The sequence below is a fragment of the Rattus rattus genome, chromosome 12 (genome assembly GCF_011064425.1).
Source record: "Rattus rattus isolate New Zealand chromosome 12, Rrattus_CSIRO_v1, whole genome shotgun sequence".
Classification (NCBI taxonomy): Eukaryota; Metazoa; Chordata; class Mammalia; order Rodentia; family Muridae; genus Rattus; species Rattus rattus.
Genome location: NC_046165.1, coordinates 9988356 through 9994249, shown reverse-complemented (window position 1 = coordinate 9994249; position 5894 = coordinate 9988356).

Below are 5894 nucleotides of genomic sequence, written 5' to 3'. Positions count from 1 at the left end.
TAGATTTGTACCCAAAAAAACTTGCAGAAGAACTCAGAGAGTCACATTAATGAGCTTAACAGCAATCATGATTTTCAATAAAGCTCTGGAATGATGGCTTTACTTTCCTTACTCTAATGCATCCATACAAGAAACATTTCATAAAACCTTCTGAATACCATGAACTGATAAGCGCGTAGTATACAGAATTCTGAGACACATCTTAATTAACACCGGAAACAGATCTAATGAATTAAAAACATTGATGTTAATTTTAATCAACACTATTATCCAGAAGCCAAATGAGTGTAAATATGTTTATATGTGAAGACCAAAACTGACTTAAAATACAAATTTGACAGGTAGAGTTTTATCCATAATTATATGTATTTGTGAATTACATAAATAACCTTCATATTTTCACCTACTGGAAGCCTGATTGGAATATTTTACACTACTTTACTGTGCTATTTTGAGTAAGAATTAATAAGCTGAACATAATTATTGCATGCTAATTGTTCAGTGGAGAAGTGAAGCTCAGAACATGTCTAATTTTCTAGATTGATGTGGCAATGTCTCAAGCTTAGAGATGCATTAAGAGAGCATTCACTGCTTGAGGGTAATTTTGACTCTTTTTGACTTTCTTCAATTTTCTCATAACACTAATGTTTCTCTGTTATAGAATATGAGCAATTATGTTTACATTCTAAATAACATAGCATTAATTTTAGTTCTCTATTATAAATTTGCAAAATAACATAGGTTTTATGTCATAACACTTTCAGAGCAATTATAACCTCTTCAATGATACAAATACCTTCTGTGCAATCATGTTTTCCTAAAATCTACATATAGGAAACCCACTAGGGAATGATGCAACACGGATTTCATACAAAATTTTGAAGTCTATCTGGAGTCACTAATGACTTACTTAGCCAGCACCAGCTGTCTCTTCATGTGTGTTAACTCCGTCTCACAATTAGCTCTCACTCATGCACACATTCACTGAAAACTTTCTTCTTCTTAGTACTTACTGTGCTAGTCACCAAATAAGTGTGAAACCTCAAAATGGTAGACGAATAATCAGGAAATAATGTTGGAGTGCTGGGAAATGCATTTTGGGGAAGGTGGTGTTAGGGAGCAGATAAGAATATGCAGTTCAGTGTTAGAGACAGTGAGAACGCCTTCGGCAGGAATAGAGTCAACGTGACACAGAAGAGTCCAGTGGTCAGTTGGGATATGAAGAGCCAAGGAGTGATTGTGTGTGACAAGAAGAGAAAATAGAGACATAACCCAGAACCCAGAGAATTAGAGACAGGGGTGGGAGTAACGCCTAAGGAAGGCCATGGACTCTGAGAGGTGTATGGATTGTGCTCCAGGAACTGATGAGGTCAGATCTTGGATCAGGAACAAGAGCCTTGCCATTACTCTGACGAGAGTGAAAACTGAATGCCTTCCCAAACTGCGGGGCTTCGAGTGCATCTGCCGAGCAGGCGGAAGCCATCACCAACTCAGGCACAGAACACGAATAACAAAGAGTATTGAAACACTCTAGAGCGAGTTCCTCATCTCTTTATGGGAAGGCTTTCTTGCCTCCCCCTGTAACCTGACACTGCAATATCCAAGTGTCACAAGGAGATACCTGCTTGTCCTTGTTTTAAAAAGTATTTGTGGATGTCGTTTTGTTTTTCAGACAGAACCTTGCCTACTCTCGTCTTGAACTCTTTTTAAAACAATGGTTTATTTTTGTTATTTTGTCAGTGTCATTGGGAATGTATGGGCATGGATGGACATGTGACTACAGAGGTCACGGGCATGGGTTCCACCAAAACTAAACTTCTACTCATGTGTGAGCAACCAGACATGACATAGGTCTTCTTCAAGGGAAGAAAGTGGTAATAACCACCGGGTCTTCCTTCTAACACCTGCACATATGTATCCTTCATTTCCTCTCAGACCATGAATTTCTTCGTGAAGTGATCTCTGTTTGTGTGCATCATGTTTATATTCACAGAGAAACAACAACAAAATGTCCTTACTAGTGCATGAACATATGGTGAATGAGAGAGGCTATTTTTAAATAATCAAAGGAATAAGACAAATTAAGAGTGCATTATAATAGAAAGAAGGAAGAAAAGTGATGTTTGAAATTGGCAAAGTTATAATATATATGATTAAAATTAACAATAACATCATCAAGGATTTCATTTCTCCAGCATACGAACCATAAAACATAAAACAAGCCACATGGTTGAGTTGATTACAGTTTTGCATATTTTGGTCTCTTTGACAATAACTTGTGATGGTGGCATATTACTCCTATATGTGTGCCAGCAATGTTTGTCCGAGTTCAGTGAACAATGCCAAGAGTCATCAGATCGTAAGAATTTCCTATTTTAGAGATTATTTTTTACTATCTAGAAAATACTAAATACAGAATGTCAAAGTTCTGTTTTAAATATGTTTAAAATAAACTAATATTATTAAGGTACTAGAAGACAGTAGGTGAGATTCACCTAGAGTGCCTTTTCTAAACAGCATACACTTTCAAAGAACCATCACGTAATGAGTGCATTTGCCCCTCTTTGGTGCAGAAACATAGATTCCTTCATTCTGAGTCATAGGGCCCCTAGTTGCAATGCTGTAATGTTCAGACACAAGAAAAAAAATTTATCCGAGGATACAATCATGATAAGATTTGTCACCCTGTGTAAGAAATTCTGTACCACCTAAGTCTTGGTTATTATTTTTACATCTATGGATTAAAAATTTCTTGGTTATTATTTTCACATTAAAAGAAAATTAAAATAGAAACTTATGGAGTAGAAAGGAACTATTGGTATGACATCTAAAAATATTACCTTAAGTTTCCTCCAATGCAACTTAAAAATGAAATGGCTTTATGAGCAGGTTTTACAATGAGCAAGGATCTGTTGAAGTAAGCAGATGAGAGGATCCTCAGTAAAGTGTTAGACTTTGTCAAAGAAGACTGAAAGCCTATAGATAAATGGCCTTTAATTGACTCTCCACTCCTGTCATTCTGGGACCCTGAGTAAGTCTCCAATCTCCTTTACTATCCCTGCAAAAAGCTCCCAAAGTCTGTTTAGAGCCATGTGACCATTTCAGAGATGACTATTGTGTAAAATAATGGTTAGTTTTGCCAAAAGCAGTTTTTGGTTATAGAACTCATCTGGTAAAAAAAACCACCAGAGCAGTTTATGTTGCCAAAGGTCAGTGTACTAATTTGAGGCACACCGGGAAATGCACCTAAGGACTGTGAGATAACTTCATAAGAGGATTTCAGGGAATCATTACTAGAATGGTACTTGTACTGACGAATCTGAGGATTTACTCATGAGGATGGGTCAGCCATGGCGGGTGTCTTCTCAGGGGAGTGCTGTTTTAGACACATAAATCACAATGGTGTCTATTCAAGAAACCATCTTGAGAAGTTATCATTAAGAAAATAACCATTATTATGGTCTGAGTCCCATTGGAAAGATTGTTAGAAAGGTTCCCCTGGCCCTAAGAAAACACATTCTCATTTTGTTAGGGACAGGAACACACACACACACACACACACACACACACACACACAAATGAAAATAGATGAATATGATGATAGATATAGACATATAGGTAGATAAATAGATAATAGAGATAGATGAAAGATAAATGTTGTATACACATACACATGCACATATGCATATAAACATACATATATACATGTTGTGATAACCTACATCACACATGGTTTGAAGGTGTGTCCATGTATTTTTTTGCATGTTGGTTGCTATTGAGGTAGAGGTAAGGGATAGAAGAATATTTGATATTGTGCTCCCCATAGCCCATTACAAGCCTTCTATATGTAAAAGCATGTCCTTCCTCACCTGCTGAAATGATGATTTTCTGAGATTCTCGTATTAAAAGCGCTGCTATGGTGAAAGTCAAGCAGTGCCAAAGGGCAGCCCACAGAGATGGCTCTGGTGTTGTCCTGATGCTGATTGGCTCAGTCTGGGATGTGGCTCTTTGTAAAATCAAGAACGAGGACTGGAGTGGTGGCAGGAAGTGCTGGTTGAACTTTCAGAAACAGAGGTAGAAGGGAGATGGGATGAAAGTCTTGATATATATATATATATATATATATATTTAGTAAAAAGAATTTTAACAGGAAAAGTAATGGATGCAAAGTATATTGCTTTGTTTTAATATTAAGAATCAAGGTCTTTCCATGAAGCCCAAACCAGCTGAGAATTAAAAATTCTCTGGCCCCAGCAGCCTACCTGGCACAAGAAGGTGCTTATGTTTTCCTCACAATTATATGTGTGGTTTATTTTCTATGAAAACACCTGCTGTCCAGGACCCTATGATGTTTATTATCCTATCAAAGAAGTGACAAGATAATTGTGGGCCCAAAACTCAGAGGTGCTGACAAGTCCTCACAGCCCAGGACGGTAGAAGTTCCGTTGCACAACCAATCTTTAGATGACTTCAGGGTGCAGTGTTGGCTATCTAAGTGAGGAGACAAGTGAACAGAGTCATTACCTGAACCATCTAATTGGTTCCCGGTGTTAGGAATTAAAAGATCCAAATGACAAGTGACATAAAATTTCAGATGTCGTAGTTTCCCCAAATGAAATGTGTAAAAGCAATAGAAACGAAACGGCAGGAAACAGATACGAGAGCAAAGGGATATCAGAAGCAGAAAAGCAATGGATAAAAGTGACATTGCAATTAACTTTCTCCCAGCCTCACTCCTGAGTAAAGTCTCAAAAGAAACAGCAGGAGTTTGAAGAAAACTCCTGTAAAAGCTGCTGATTTTACAGGTTCTGACAGAATACATTTAGATGGCAGAGACGGGTACGTTAAATAGGAAGCGAGCTGGCAGACAGCCTGCTGTGGTTACGTTCGGCACCGTGTCTGGCCACACCAGCTTGCAGACCCACCTCTGCTGTCAAGAGAGCCATGAGGATCCAGAGCTCTGATCCTCACAGAAAAGGTCAACTATTATTTTAAATTGCCCTTTTAGCTCAATTGAATTCTATTTATTTTAGTTCAACTCCAGTTTTTTTGTGTCAACCTAGGATCAAGAAATATGAGGACGGGAGAGGAAAGGGGGGCTGGCAGGAGGGTTTTGTCTCAAACTGAACCACCCTGTAGGCTGATGAGCCGTGCAGATAGTTAGCTGCAGCACAGAGGTTCAATTGTGGTGGATTCCAGTGAATTTAGGATGTGATTGCAAACTGCTGCTTGGTGATATCAAGGCCGAATCACCCCTCAGAGCTGCCCTTCCTTTCACCCCTCTGCTCATTAAGAGTCCTGACAGGATCTCTTAGTAGCACCAGGGAAGAAGGTTTCCTAATGTGAAGAGTCTCTCTAGTTAGTCAAGAGAATAAATTTCCTTATAGAAAATGTAAATGACCCACTCTTTAAATATACTTGATATCAGTGGTGTTTTCTCCTCTTGTTGCTGTGACCAAATGCTTGACATGATGCAGTTTCGGGATACGAGGATTGATTCTGATTTGTCATTCAAGGGGATAGGTCAGTAAAGCATGGTAGCAAAAGCAGAGAGAGGGCCACCCTGTGTCTGCAGTCCGAAGCAAAACAAGTAAACAGAAACAGAAAGCAAATGGGAAGCAGCTCTAGGATACGCAGCACTCTTCAGGCCCGCCCTTGTTACTGTTTCCTCCGGAAGACGTCACCTCCTGAAGGATCCACCGCTTCCCAGGGAAGGCCAAGCACTGAGAACACGTGTTCTGGAACCAGAACCTATGAGAAGCAGTTCACACTGACGCCACAGTCTCTACTCAGAAACAGCCTATGACACAGCGCTAAAACTACCTTTAAAGACCATTGGTGTTTAGAAGATGATATTCTTCGGAGGAACTTCCCTCTCTGCAGAAAGTCTTTTC